Genomic DNA, 16,604 nt, shown 5'->3' with positions numbered 1-16,604 from the left:
TTTGATGCGAAAGTCTTGAAGACTATTAATACCGTACTGGTACTGCTGGGCTGGTTGCCCGGGGCTAGAAAGCCTTCGCCACTTTTGGCCACCTGCCGTAGTATCCAACATGCTCAAAGGCTATGTGTTGGAGTGGCGCCCTCCGTACTGTGGATTTTGCAGGGTCCGTTGAGCCATCCCTCCAGTACGGTTCCGTGCACTTTAGGGGTTTTTTGCTTTTTGGTATTTAACCCAGGTGCTTGAGTATGACGCACCCTTTTATTTTGGACTGGGGTTGTATTCAGGGCCGGATTGTCCCAAAACCTGGTTTTGGTTTTCTGGGCGCTCTCCATCACACATTATTTTTGTACAATGGTCGCTAGGTCGGTGAAGCGTGTAACTTCGCGACAACTTATGGCGTTCATGATTCCCTTGTCCGTGCAATTGTTGCAGAAAATTGAAATCGCGCTTTCTTCACGACAGTCCTTTATCCTGTTCATAACCAGGAGGAATCTGGCCCAGTAATGATGTACTGTTTCGTCAGGCTCTTGCCGTATTTGAGATATATCGCTTATGTTTGGGTGGGCGGGTGGAATTAAGTTCGGAACCCCGCCCGATCTGAGGCTCAAAGGCCAAGAAGTTTCCGGATTTGGAAGCTTGGCTTGTTGGATGTTTTCCGACAAATCTGGTCTGATGCCTGACTTTAGGTTCAGTATTTGATTAACGTCCGTCCCTCCGCGGGAATCCGGCATGGAGGGATCGGGAATCCGGAAATAGCTGGTTTTTAACATAGAAGAAGAGTCGCCGCATTGTTCCTCTACCACAACAACGTGGTGGGTAGCCTGGGGAGAGTTAATTTCTCTCAGATCGGTTTTAAGACCAATCTGATCGTAGTTTGTAGCGACTCCCAGGGTGGTGATGCGATCCAAGAGCTCGTTTACGAAGGAGAGCTCAATCGGATCTAGCTGCTCGGTGAATTCCGAGCTGACATGAAGATCGCTTTTGATGACCTGAGAGGTCATCATCGGGGCGGTGGCCGAACAGGCGGTCATAAGAAAACCACCTAGCCGGATAGTTTGGCCGGCGGCCAAAGCTCCCTTGACGACGACGCCGTCTTTAAAGACGGGAAAAGGCATCCTTCCTGATTGCGACGGCACAGAGGAACTCTCAATGAAAGCACCAATGTCGGTGTGAAAACCGGCGGATCTCGGGTAGGGGGTCCCGAACTGTGCGTCTAGGAGGATGGTAACAGGAGACAAGGGACACGATGTTTTACCCAGGTTCGGGCCCTCTTGATTGAGGTAAAACCCTACGTCCTGCTTGATTAATATTGATGATGTGTGTTACAAGAGTGGATCTACCACGATATCAAGGAGGCTAAATCCTAGAAGCTAGCCTATGGTATGATTATTGTTTGTCCTACGGACTAAAGCCATCCGGTTTATATAGACACCGGAGAGGGCTAGGGTTACACAGAGTCGGTTACAATGGTAGGAGATCTACATATCTATATCGCCAAGCTTGCCCTCCACGCCAAGGAAAGTCCCATCCGGACACGGGACGAAGTCTTCAATCTTGTATCTTCATAGTCTTGGAGTCCGGCCGATGATAATAGTCCAGCTATCCGGACACCCCCTAGTCCAGGACTCCCTCAAACGCCATCACCTCCATCATCTCCCAGCTCCGCGTGATGGCTCTCCGGATGGCTCCATCGCTTCCCCCACCACCACTAGAGCCGGATTAGTTCCCCTTCGTCATTGCTGATGCCGCCGTCGTCTTTGTTTGTGCATGCCTTGTGGTTGGGTTGGGCTTGTTGTGCTGTGCCCACAACGGAACTTGTGTTGTGTGTTGGGTGTCGTGCGTGAGTGTTGGACCGGCTTGCGGTGGCATCGAGTGTGTGTGTGTTTGTGTTTGGTACCTTCATGACTTTGTGCTCGGTGGTTGCTTTATTTATAAAGCGGGGCGAAAGCCTTTTTCGGTAAATCACTAGCTTTTAATCCTTAGCATACAAGACACGACACTTCCCCAAAAATAATAATTGCACACTGATTTAGTCTAGTTCATGGCACAATTAAACAATAGAACCACATTATATGACATAATTAAACACTAAAATGAACATAATTAAACGTCGCTACAACAACAGTACCACTGCTACATCGAGCTACTGCGACGGGAGCAAAAATTATAGGATAGCTGCTGGTTGGTTAGATTTATGGTCAAAGTTCAACCTCGAAAAGAGCGTGCGCACTATATTTTGGAACGGATGGAGTAGCTAAGAGCGATTACTACTCCGAGGAGAGCTAGATCACCCACGTGTCGAAGAGCCGACGGACTTCTGGTCATTGGCAGCAGGCGAATGCGTGGCGTCAGCTCATCGTCATTGTCGGCAGCTTTGAGCTACTCTTTTCCTCCTGACTGGATGAATCTGGACTGTAGGATAGCTGCTGGTTGAGGAATTGAGAGTGAACAGATAGGGTTCTGACTGTTTGTCGCCACCACTTTAGCCGGTGGCACCTGTTTCTTCAGTTGAGAGACGTGAATCACATCATGAATCCGGGAGCCCGAGGGAAATGCTAAATGGTATGACACTCCGCCCACCCGATGTAGCACCTCGTACGATCCATAGAACTTGAGCGACAACTTCTGGTTACGAAGCTCAGCTAGGGAATGCTGGAGGTAAGGTTGGGCCTTGAGATATACCTGATCGCCTTCAGCAAATACTCATTCGCTACAGTGTTTGTCAGCCTGTTTCTTCATAGGCTGTTGGGCACGCAGTAGATGATGGCGCCAACAACTCCACGCACTCCACAACAGCGCGCTTCCAACAAGGCATGATCCACGCTTCGCGAGCATGGCACACACCAAATCACGCAGCGTTGCACCATGGCAATGGTGGATCGTGGTAACGGACGAGGCGGTTGCGCTCAGGAATGGTGAAGCCATGAGCCTATGGCAAGCTCCAATGATCAACAATGGGGCGGCGGCAGAGCCATTCAACTAGCAATAAAGGGAATGGGCGGCGGTGAGTGGCTAGGGTTTAGACGATTCAGACAATGGCCGTGGACCATGGAGGGTTGCCAGCCAGCTAAGTAGAGTACCAAACGATGTTACAATTTTGGTTTAAGAGATCAAATATGTAGTCACTTTATTATAAGGTAGCTCGGAGGATTAGGAATGTTTCTGAATTAACTGCGACGTCCAGTCTACAAGCATTCTAAAACAGCCATCTAAGTTGAAGTTTAAAGATCAACCAAATATAAGCTATTCAGCATTTACAAAGATCATATATCTATTTAGACATTGATGATCTAAACATATATTTGTAAAGATGGGAGTAATGAATCATAACAAGCAATCTACTCCCACTGTCCCATAATGTAGGATGTTTTTGTAACTACTTTTGTAAAGTATTAAAAGAGCGTTTATAAATCACTAAAATAGATAGCAACCAGACACATCCATATGGGCGAGGAGGCTCAAATTATGTCCTCGTGGCAAAAGAGGCACCAAGCTAGCACATACCAAAACCACTTGGATATAAACGCAAGGCAAGAGAGATCAACATTAAGTAGGAACATTTCATAAGGAACTTTGCATAAGAATCTAATACTACATCCAGTAGCATGAAACATTGTATCCAGGGTATCTGGGATAAAGATACTTAAACACTGAACAAAACAGTTCATACTTCAAAATTTAGCTAAGAACAAACTGATTTCACCTAGTAAACAGAACGCTTAAACGTCAGATCTTCACTTCTTTGCCTTCTTTGGTGCCCTGCTACATCACGAATAAACAAAAGATCAGGGGAGCTAAACAGGAAATTTACCTTGGTAAAAATGGGTCAAAACAGAAGATATGCTTACGCTGCAGGTTGAGCAGGAGCTGCTGCTGCTGCGGGTGCGGAGTGGTCCCTTGGGCCCTGTTTAAAGATATAACATAATGTTAAACAATCTGAAGAATTTCATCAACAGACATGGAAAGACCATGGACAAGCAACTAACAAAAAGAAACAAAATTTGTGAACCATTGGACATCATGTTGAATAATTAGGCATTTTCCCATTTAGTTTAATCCAGAAAAATAATGGATAAAACATGAATAGCAATATATTGATGAAACTAGAAACTAGCAACAATTCGTTGAGACTAGTCATGCAATCAAAATCATAAGCAAAATACATCATATCCATGTCAATTGCTATTAGCAATAAACCAAATGCTAGCCCTAACAGTGAGGATAAGATGGCATATGGTGCAATAGCAGACGGTGCAGATGTCCCGATCGTCATGTCGCTGAAGAGGTTGTTGACGTCGGGGAAGAAGTCGTTGTTTGCGAACTCGTCATCAGTGATGTCGTCGTTCGCAGCCACGATGAACAAGACTCCAGCAGTCGCATAAGGACGCTCCCCAAAAACCTGATCGCCCCTCTCCCGTACCGGATCACAAGAGGCGGGGTTTCGGAGGCCTGTTGTCTCACTCTATGGTGCACGCCAGGAAGCGAGATGGGAAAGAGGTAGGCGGTGCAATGCTCTGGAACAATGCGAAGAGTTGTGTCTCGTTGGGAAGAGGAGCGACCTCTTATAGGAGTAACGAGATGAAACTGAAATGGACACACTAATTCTCATTAAGGAGAGGAGAAACAGACACACCACTAAAAATCCTATTAAGTGGTCAGTTTCATCTCCCATTAGTAGGCAAATCGTTTCAAGTTCTTGCATGACAAAATATGCTAGCACGCACGGTATGAAGAAACCAATGTACTAATGAAAAAAATGAAACCGAAACCAAAATATTGATGCCATCAATGAGGAGATGAATGTCATCATTCACCACCATTCGGTTTCATTTTCCACTAGCGCAAATATGTTAACTTCTTTCTTGTCATGCATGAACGTGCCACATGGGCCTATGGGATTTTCCTAGAAATTATTGGATATAACAGATGGTTTAAATCCCAATAATTCTAACAATCCCCCACCAGATCCTAGAGGCACATCAAGTTTGCCTGTGGTTCCAAAACATTGTTTATATACCGGTGTTTCGGTGGAGACTGTTAAGTTGAACTTCCACCTAGAACTCCATGCTACACTCATTCACAACTTGAACAGTGGACTACGCCATGAACTGCAAGTTTTGTGCAAACAAGTTTCACGTAAAAGCCTTGACCGATACTAGACCGCTGAAAACTTTCCCGTGGGTAGGAGCATATACGTCATACTCCGGGGCCTCTTCATGAGTTTATTAGAGAACACCCAACTCTCACAGACCGCGACGTCTAACAGTCTCACTCATATAGGTGTGTTCTTTCTAGATGTTCTGTAGGACAACATCTTTGCCTACCCAAGCCATTCAAAACACATTAAGATAAATATCAGCCTACCATACAGATTAGGAGAGAATTGCATCATAACGGAGTGGATTTTTGTCAAATAAATATTCTCCTCTCAGTTATCCAATAGTTTGTCTCGCCAATTCTAATTCATGGGATCTCCGATCACAAACAATGGGTTACCACCATGAACAACTTATGTAGTGGGTCTCAATCCCATCTCCTTCGATGCATTGTCTATCACATTTCGTGATAAACCCTTTGTGAAGGGATCTGCCAGATTCTTCGATGTGTTTATATAGTCCAACGTTGTAACTCCGGAGTTTCTCATGAACCTGACAGATTTCAGTCTCCTTCTCACGTGTCTTGATGACTTCTTATTATCCTTAGAACTGTTTACCTTGACGATCACTGTTTGATTATCACAGTTCATTAGAATAGCTGGTATTGGTTTTTCAACCACCGGCAAGTCCATCAAAAGTTCTTGAAGCCATTATGCTTCAACGGTTGCCGTGTCTAATGCTGTGAGTTCTGCTTCCATTGTTGACCTTGTTAAGATGGTCTGCTTGCAAGACTTCCAGGAAACAACAGCACCACCAAGTGTAAACACATAACCGATTGTCGCTTTAAGCTCATCAGCATCAGATATCCAATTTGCATCACTATAATCTTCAAGTACTCTTGGATACCCGGTATAGTGAAGCCCATAACTCGCAGTACCTCTCAGATAGCGCGGTATTCTCTCAAGTGCATGCCAATGAACATCTCCCGGGTTTGAAACAAACCGGCTTAGTTTAATCACAGAAAACGAGATGTCAGGCCTCATAGCACTAACTAAATACATAAGCGAGCCAATGATTTGAGAATATCGCAATTGATCCTTTGTTTCTCCTTCGTTCTTCCGAATTAAAACACTCAGATCATAAGGTGTCAGAGAAGGTTTGCAATCTAAATATCCAAGCGATCCAGAATCTTCTCCACATAGTGAGACTGCAAGAGAGTGATCCCACCATCACCACATCTTAAAAGCTTGATGTTCAAGATAACATCAGCTACTCCAAGGTCTTTCATCTCAAAGTTTTGATTCAGAAAATCTTTCACTTCCTGAATGACCTTGAGATTTGTTCCAAATATAAGTATGTCATCAACATACAAACATAAGATAACTCCTTCGCCCCCACCATGGCGATAGTGCACATACTTGTTGGCTTCATTTGCAACAAAGCCCGTAGATGTCAACGTTCTTTCGAACTTCTCGTGCCACTGCTTAGGTGGTTGTCTCAAACCATACAAAGATTTCAATAATTTACACACTTTTCCTTCCTGACCATCCACTACAAAACCATCGGGTTGTTCCATGTAAATTCCCTCCTCCAACTCTCCATTTAGGAAAGCTGTCTTAACATCCATTTGATGAACGAGGAGATTGTGTGAGGCGGCCAATGAGAGTAGTACTCGAATGGTGGTCAATCTGGCCACAGGCGCATAAGTATCAAAGAAATCTTCACCTTCTTTTTGGGTATAGCCCTTGGCAACAAGTCGTGCTTTGTACTTTTCAATTGTACCATCAGGCCTAAGCTTTTTCTTAAACACCCACTTACACCCTACAGGTTTACACCCATAAGGACGATGAGTGATCTCCATGTCCCATTAGCCATGATAGAATCCATCTCACCATGCACAACTTCTTTCCAGTAGTCAGCATCAGAAGATGCATAAGCTTCTGAAATAGAAGTGGGAGTATCATTCACGAGGTACACAATGAAATCTCCACCAAATGACTTTGTGGTCCTGTGTCTCCTGCTCCTTCTAGGAGCTTCATTGCCATCCTCCTCAGGAATATCTGTCTATTTCTTCTCGAAATGTTCCAATGGAACAGTAGGTCCAGGAGTTGTCTCTGACCTATGACTAGATGAGCTAGGCATATCCTTCATAGGAAAAATATCCTCAAAGAAAGTCGCATCATTCGACTCCATGATGGTACCAACATTCATGTCAAGTACCTCAGATTTCACCACTAGAAATCTATAGCCAATGCTATGGAAAGCATAACCCAGGAAAACGCAATCAACTGTTTTTGGCCCAAGCATACGCTTCTTGGTAATTGGTACATTGACCTTCGCCAAACAACCCCGAGCTCGTAATTAGGAAAGTTTAAGCATTTTCCTTTCCCATTCTTCAAACGGGGTAATCTATTTATTCTTCGTGGGAACTCTTTTTAGGACATGACTTGCAGTCATCAAAGCCTCCCCCCACCATTCCTTGGAAAGTCTCGCTGTATCTAACATGGCGTTAACCAAATCAGTTAGAGTTCGGTTCTTCCATTCGGCAACCCCGTTTGACTGGGGAGAGTAGGGAGGCGTTCTCTCATGTATTATACCATGTTTCTCACAAAATAAATTGAACTCGTTGGAAAAATACTCTCCAGCGCGATCCAACCTAAGCCTTTTGATCTTTCGATCGAGTTGATTCTCTGCTTTGGCTTTATAGATTTTAAAGTAGTGCAAAGCCTCATCTTTTGTTTTCAACAAATATATCATGCAATATCTAATAGAGTCATCGATTAGAGTCATGAAATATCTTTTTCCACCTTTTGTCAACACACCATTCATCTCATAAAGATCTGAATGTATGAGTTCAAGTGGTGTCAAATTCCTCGCCTCAACAGTCGCATGAGACTTGCGAGGTTGCTTTGCTTGCACACAAATTTGACACTTATGTAACATCCCAAATTTTCAATTTGGATGTTATACATTAGACCATCATTGCATATCATATTTTATTGCATTTTGGGCTCGATCCTAGAAATTCTACGCAACTCAAGGACCCACGGAGAGAGTTGGGGATTTTGTTATTTTCATATTTGAGTTTTCTCAAATTTTGAAAATAGGATCATTTGATTTTAATTATTTTATCTTCAATTATTTCTATTATAAAAATATGAGAGAGGGAATAAAATAAATTTCCTAAAATAAAGAAATATTGAGGATTCAATAATAAAATCAAATAAGAATTTATTTTGGAGTTTATCGCTATTTTATTTGAATTTAGGAAAAATGCGCATTTTTCAAAATTGCATTTAGTCCCCATATAAATGTTCATCTTGATCGGCTTGATTTTAGAAGTCGGGGAAATTTATTTTGGGATTTTTGGAGTCCGTTTAGTATTTCGTTTATTCGTTTTTCTGCGCGTAATTATTTTTAAAAAAACTAACCGACCTACCGGGTCGTGTCTGCCTAGGACTCTAGGCCCAGCCGGCCTTTATAAGCCGAGGATCCCGAGCTGTAGCCCAGCCCCCGAAACCCTAGCCCAAGCCAAACCCCGCCGCCCCTCGCCGCCGGACCCCGCCGCCCGACCCCGCCGACCTCCGCCGCCGCCGGAGTTGCCCGCCCCCTCGCCGGAGTAGCCCACCGCCGCTGTTGCCATCACGCATCCCGAGGTAGCCACCGGTTTTTCTTATACAACCGTTCGATTTTTTTCGAAACCCTGGATTCTTTTTTTATTAGATCTGGTTCGGTTTATTTTTTTTACGGTTTAGTCTATTTAGCAGGCGTTCGTCTGTACATTCGTTTTAACGAACAGTTTTCGTTGTTTAGCCACTGGCAGCGAACGTTCGTTCGTTAGCCTGTTCGTCCGTTTTTCTTTTTCTCGGATTTTTCGCGATTATTTCTAATCATGATTTCTGATCCGATTTTCGTTTTAGTATAACTTTTCGCTCGTTTATCGGAATCAGGCGATTCAAGTGTCTAGAGTTTCATCTCGAAACCCTCTTTCTGTTTAACCAACTCAAACAAGTTTTTGCTACTGTAAAATTTGACTTAGGTCCAGATTGTTAAATGAAGTTTGTTTCTTTTGCCGTTTGACTTTTGTTGCTTCGTTTGATTTGATTCTTTTTGCAAACCGGAGTTCTTAAGTTGAAATTTCTGGTTAGATCTTTTATTTGAGTTTTACTTGTGCATTAGATGAGTGCTTATTGTATGCTTGTTTGTTTGCGAAAGAGTACCCGGAGTGTGCCGCTTGCTACTTCGAATCTCTAGGTTTCACGGATCATCAGCACGGCAAGTAACACTTTGATCATACCTCTTTACTACCCAGTTTTATTGCATTAGATCAATCCTCAAACAATTGCATGATTAGGATCTGATTAAAATGTGGGTTTTGGGAATTAGATGAGGTAGAACCTATTACCTGTTTTATTATCAAACCTTTGGGAGTTACTTCTACGTTTGCTTATATTGCCATGCTATGCTAGTAGACGTGGATTGGGTGAGTGTATCCATGACAAATGTGAGATTGTTAATTAATGGTTTACTTAAGGTGGCAACTTAAATTCACATATGGGTGGATTGAGGCACCTGAGGAACCCAGTGTTGTCTGTATTTTTGGAAATCCCGGGGTACCATGTGATTCTCCTATGGACCGCCACCTAGGATCAAAGGGATCATGAGATTTTTAATGCTAGAAACTTCCGTGTGCAGCCGCAAGCTACTATGGGCTCTAGCATAGTTGATTAAGTTGCGTGAGCTCTTGAAGAGGTAGACTAGAAGATGTAGGGGATGTAGGTTGGTACTGTCTACCCGGAGTAGAGAGGTAATGCTTCTGAAAGACTGTGTCTCGGTCATCCGTTTCTCAAATACCATGTAGTGTGAGAAATCAAGCGGAGGAGATCGAGTCTTGCGGGGAAAAGTGCGCAAACCTCTGAAGAGTGTATAAACTAATCATGGTTAGCCGTGTCCCCAGTTATGGACATTTTGAGTATCTAGTACTTGGATTATCATGTGAATCTCATCATGTTACTTTAATTTAATTTTGTTGGGTTTAATGATGATGCTTAATTGGGATTGAGTTGGAGTACCCTCCTCAATGTTTAACAACCACCATGATAGTTAAATAAAATTTATTCCTTTGCAGTAGGGAAAATTGGCTTTATGCAAAACTATAACCATAGAGCTTACCACCAGCCATATATGCATGTAGTATAGCATTATTTCTGTTCATTACTCTCTATGTGTTACATTGCCATCATATTCCATGTGTTGACCCATTTTCGAGCTGCAAGGTTCATGTTGCAAACTTTTCAGACGACGAGTAAGGTGCCTTAGGTCGGGATCTTATACTCAGTGATGCTGTTGGAGTTGATGGACTCGCTTATCTTCCAAGCCTTCCGTTGTTATCGTTATTAGATGGCCTTAAGCCATATTAATTGTAATAAGTTCTCTTTTGAGACATTCAATGTAATAAGTGTGTGATTACTACTCTGTTATAAATCCTTCAAGTACTGTGCGTGTCAGCATTACCGATCCAGGGATGACACTGATGCACATAGATCAAACTGTTTGAGGTCTGGTCGCTACAAGATGGTATCAAAGCACACGCTGACTGTAGGACACGACCACTAAGCTAACGCCCTAGATCACTACTCTCTTCTCATTTCTAACTCCTCATCTTTTCTACTCTTTTAGGATGGTGGATGCAAGGAACAAGTTCACGCCACCGGATGAAGATACACCTTTTGGACGCCACTTGAAGGAAGTCACAAGATACCTAAACATCGGACTACCATGCTTCACCGGGACCTACATCGCCACTTTACCCGAAGATGAGCGTTGGATGATTCAAGTCCAAGTTCCAGGAAGGACGTTCGTGCCCGTCACTGAGCCCATAGAATTTTCCTTTGATGCACCAACCTGAAGTCTAGGAAAGAGCATGGCAGCTCACATCACCATGGGACACATTGGAGAAGTTTACCACAAGGATCTCAAGGATACTATCTACCAGATTTGTGGGCACCGAGATGAGCAATGGGAGATGATCAGCACCAGGAAGGATAGATCAATTGCAGCTTCCATCCAGGAGTTAAACCAGCACATTCGTCGCCGGGAGAACCAGATGTGCGCAGGCATGATAGATCTGAAGAAGGCATTGACCAAGATCACGGAGTTGGAGGAAGAACTCAAGTCTACACGCGATGGATATGAGGAGGAAACATCAACGCTTGTGGAGAAGAATGATGATCTGAAGAAGAAGCTAAAAGTATTCATGGGATTTCCTGCAACTAGAGGAGAAGATGAAGATTGCACTTGCCCGGAGAACTACATCATCATCGATGACACCGACTCGGACCCCGACGATAGTGATGATGACTTTGTTGATGAAGCTGGAGCAGATATCATGGAGTCTTCGACCGAGCAGTTTTTCTAGTCGACCACCATAACAGTAGTAGTATTCCCCCATGTATATAGTATAGTCCGAGCACTTTTGTAACGATAGTTAGACCATTGTATGCCCTTGTTTGCATTGATTGGAGTGATATTGTTTGAAATTGTCTCATGTGCATATGGGTAGTGTTTTTCTTCTTAGACCTCATTCTATTCTATATTCTCATATTTTCTAAACCCTCAGATGCCTCCGAGACATGACAATGGATTTGCTTTCCCACCGGGGCTCACTCAGTTGATCCAGCAGCAGAATGCATTGATGCAGATGCTAGTCCAGAATCAGAATCAAGGGAACAACAACAACAACAACAATCCACCACCACCACCACCTATTGATCACTTAGCCCGTTTCTTGAGGCTGAATCCGCCGGTGTTTTCCAGTAGCACCGAGCCGATAGTTGCAGATGATTGGCTCCGCAAGATGGGAAGGGAGTTGACCAATGCAGGATGCACAGATGCAGAGAAGGTGTGTTTTGCCGCACATCAGCTTGATGGACCTGCAGCATCATGGTGGGAGAATTTCACAGCCACTTATCCTATCGACACTATCACATGGGATCAGTTCCAACAGGCTTTCCGTACTGCCCATGTTTCAGCAGGAGCTATGGCCATGAAGAAGCGTGAGTTTCACAACTTGCGCCAAGGAGGACGTACTGTTGGCCAGTATGTGGATGACTTTAGTAAGCTAGCACGTTATGCCTCATATGACGTTGCTACGGATGCATCTAAGCAGGAGAAGTTTCTAGAAGGACTGAATGATGAGCTGAGTATGCAGTTGATAGTAGCAACCTTCAACAACTACCAGGAGTTGGTAGATAGATCTCTCATGATTGAAGGGAAGCAACAGCAGATTGACAACCACAAGAGGAAGTATGGACAAGGGAAGTACAATTCTGGAGCTCAGCAGAAGCCTCGTTTTACCCCGAACTCGGGAGGACATTTTCAGCATACCCATGGAGGAGGTAGTTCGCACAACCATAGTGGCCCCAAGAATGGTAATGGGAATGGAGGAAGTAACGGACAGAACCGCACCAACCCATCAACACCAGCCAAGAGGGATCTGAGCCACATTACCTGCTACAAATGCCAGAAGACTAGACATTATGCCACTGAATGTCCTGAAGCGAAGAATGGAAACGGCAATGGAAGCTCTGGGAAGAAGCCCAACCCTTTCAACAAAGGACAGGTGAACCACGTTAGCGCGGAGGAGGTTGAAGCCCAGCCAAATGCAGTAATAGGTAAGGTTTTGGTTAAGTCATTTACTGCAATCGTTCTTTTCGATACTGGTGCATCGCATTCATACATATCAAGGGGATTTGTGGATAAGTATAAAATGCCAACCCAAGCCCTTAGGTCACCCATGTTAGTAACCTCGCCAAGAGCAGAGTATATGGCTAGTCTATGGTGTGATCTATTACCATTAAGGATTGGTAACTACGTGTTTCCCTCAGACCTAATAGTATTGGAATCGCAAGGACTGGATGTGATACTAGGCATGGATTGGTTATCGAAGTATGGAGGGAACATTGAATGTGTCAGTAAGTCGATTTTTCTTACCACGTCAGAAGGAAGAAGGATCAAGTATGTATCCCGGCATGTGCCAAAGAGGAATCAAGTAAATTCCTTATCAGGAGTTGTATAGGAGGAAGTACCAGTGGTGAAGGATTTCCCTGACGTATTTCTAGAGGAGTTGCCAGGCATGCCACCGGATAGAGACATTGAGTTTTTGATTGAGCTTTTGCCAGGCACAGGGCCGATATCTAAGAGACCGTACAGGATGCCCGCAAAAGATTTGGAGGAAATTAAGAAGCAGATTAAGGAGTTACTAGATAAAGGCTATATTCGCCCAAGTTCTTCACCTTGGGGATCACTAGTGCTTCTAGTGGAGAAGAAGGATGAATCATTAAGGATGGTTATTGATTATCGAGGATTGAATGAAGTGACAATCAAGAACAAGTACCCACTGCCGATGATCAATGACTTGTTTGACCGATTGCAAGGAGCTAAGGTATTTTCCAAGATCGATCTGCGATCAGGATACCACCAGTTGAAGATTCGAGAGCAGGATATACCTAAGACGGCTTTTACCACCAGGTACGGGCTGTATGAGTATACCGTTATGTCATTTGGTCTGACTAACGCACCTATCTATTTCATGAACATGATGAACAAAGTGTTTATGGATTTTCTGGATAAGTTTGTTGTGGTGTTCATTGATGATATTTTGGTCTACTCAAAGAATGAAGAAGAGCATAAGGAGCATTTGCGTTTGGTACTACACAAGCTCAGAGAACATAAATTATATGCCAAGTTCAACAAGTGTGAGTTTTGGTTGAAGGAAGTTGGATTCCTCGGACATGTTATATCCGGAGAAGGGATAGCAGTAGACCCCACCAAAGTTGTCACTGTGACAAATTGGGAAGCCCCAACAACAGTTGGAGAGATCCGGAGTTTTCTTGGATTCGCAGGATACTAACGGAGGTTCATTGAGAATTTCTCGAAGATTGCAAAGCCCATGACGGAGTTGTTGAAGAAGGACACCAAGTTTAAATGGATAGAGGAATGTGAGGCCAGTTTCCAGGAGTTGAAGAAACGTTTGGTTACATCACCATTGCTGATTCTGCCTGATCAACACAAGGATTATGAAGTATATTGTGACGCTTCTCGTCGAGGACTTGGAGCAGTGCTTATGCAGGAGGGAAGAGTTGTTTCATATGCCTCACGACAACTTAAACCCCATGAGTTGAATTATGCTGCACATGATTTGGAGTTAGCAGCCGTAGTTCATGCCTTGAAGACATGGAGACATTTTCTCATTGGAAACCATTGTGAGGTGTACACGGATCACAAGAGTTTGAAGTACATCTTCATGCAGAAGGAGTTGAATCTCAGGCAAAGGAGATGGTTGGAGCTCATAAAGGATTATGATATTAGAGTTCATTATCACCCCGAAAAGGCTAACATAGTAGCCGATGCGTTGTGCCGCAAGAGCCATGTCAACACACTCATGACCGGAGAGTTACCAAAGGAGTTAGCCGAGGATCTTCGTGAGCTATGTTTGGACATAGTTCCGAGAGGCTATGTAGCAGCATTGGAGATTCAGTCTACTTTGATGGATAAGATCAGATAAGCGCATAAGATTGACAAGGAGATTGTCGAGATAAAGGAGAAGATGAGCAAAGGAAAGGCTAAAGGTCTTCATGAGGATGAGCACGATACCTTATGGTTTGAGGACCGCGTTTATGTGCCTAATGATCCGGAGATCAGGAAGTTGATACTACAAGAGGCCCATGATTCGCCGTATTCGATTCACCCAGGAATGAAGAAGGATATTGCGGAGTATGTAGCAGTATGTGATGTATGTCAGGGAGTGAAGGTGGAGCATCAGAAGCCAGCAGGATTGCTATAGCCATTATCGATACCCGAATGGAAGTGGGATAAACTAGGCATGGATTTTATCACGGGATTGCCCAGGACTCATTCAGGCTATGACTCGATATGGGTTGTAGTCGATCGTTTGACGAAGGTAGCTCATTTCATCCCAGTGAAGACCAGCTAAGTTGGCAAAGATATACATGACTAGGATCGTATGCCTGCATGGAGTTCCAGGAGCATTGTATCAGATAGAGGAACCCAATTTATGTCAAAGTTCTGGAATCAGTTGCACGAAACATTGGGTACCAGGCTAGAGTTCAGTACAACCTTTCATCCGCAGACAGATGGACAGACCGAGAGAGTCAATCAGATTCTGAAGGACATGCTGAGAGCTTGTGCGCTAGATTATGGATCTAGTTGGGACGACAATTTGCCTTATGCGGAGTTCTCTTACAACAACAGTTATCAATCCAGTTTGAAGATGGCCCCTTTCGAAGCTCTATACGGAAGGAGGTGCAGGACACCGTTGTTGTGGTATGAAGTAGGAGACCGTCAGTTATTTGGACCAGATTTAATTAAGGAGTCTGAACAGAAGGTGAAGTTGATTCGCGATAGGCTCAAGGTAGCCCAGTCTAGGCAGAAGAGCTACGCAGATTCTAAACACAAGGAGATAGTTTATGAAGTTGGAGACAAAGTTTATCTTCGTGTATCTCCACTTCGAGGAGTTAAGCACTTTGGAGTTAAGGGAAAGTTAGCGCCACGTTTTGTCGGACCATATAAAGTTTTGGAGCGTATGGGAGAAGTTGCTTACAAGTTGGAATTGCCCGAAGGATTGTCAGGAGTTCACGTTTCCCAGTTGAAGAAGTGCCATGCAGAGATGGCTGATATACCGCTGAGAGATACAATGCCACTGGAAGCGATTCAGTTGGATAGTGATTTGACCTATGAGGAGAAACCAGTCAAGATTCTCGAATATGCCAGCCGAGTCACCCGCAGCAAGGTTATCAGGTTTTACAAAGTTCAGTGGAGCCACCATACCGAGGATGAAGCCACATGGGAGCAAGAGGAAGATCTACTGAAGGACCACCCTCACCTATTTTCTAGCCAACCCGAATCTCAAGGATGAGATTCATCTTAAGGGGGTAGGTTTGTAACATCCCAAATTTTCAATTTGGAATGTTATACATTAGATCATCATTGCATATCATATTTTATTGCATTTTGGGCTCGATCCTAGAAATTCTACGCAACTCAAGGACCCACGGAGAGAGTTGGGGATTTCGTTATTTTCATATTTGAGTTTTCTCAAATTTTGAAAATAGGATCATTTGATTTTAATTATTTTATCTTCAATTATTTCTATTATAAAAATATGAGAGAGGGAATAAAATGACTTTTCCAAAATAAAGAAATATTGAGGATTTAATAATAAAATCAAATAAGAATTTATTTTGGAGTTTATCGCTATTTTATTTGAATTTAGGAAAAATGCGCGTTTTTCAAAATTTCATTTAGGCTCCAAATAAATGTTCATCTTGACCGGCTAGATTTTATAAGTCGGGGAAAATTTATTTCAGGATTTTTAGACTCCGTGTAGTATTTCGTTTATTCGTTTTTCTGCGTGTAATTATTTTTAAAAAAACTAACCGACCTACCGGGCCGTGTCCGCCTAGGACTCTAGGCCCGACCGGCCTTTAT

At 43.5% G+C, this 16,604-nt stretch overlaps 1 pseudogene; it reads right to left on the bottom strand.

Annotated features, from left to right (window-relative positions):
* Nucleotides 1–3,734: 3,734 nt before the first annotated feature.
* Nucleotides 3,735–16,604, bottom strand: part of LOC119293635 — a 26,604-nt pseudogene continuing 13,734 nt past the window's right edge.

The sequence above is a fragment of the Triticum dicoccoides genome, chromosome 4B, assembly GCF_002162155.2.
Source record: "Triticum dicoccoides isolate Atlit2015 ecotype Zavitan chromosome 4B, WEW_v2.0, whole genome shotgun sequence".
Lineage (NCBI taxonomy): Eukaryota > Viridiplantae > Streptophyta > Magnoliopsida > Poales > Poaceae > Triticum > Triticum dicoccoides.
The sequence above is the reverse complement of the archived record's forward strand: the minus strand, read 5'-3'. Positions and strand labels throughout refer to the sequence as shown.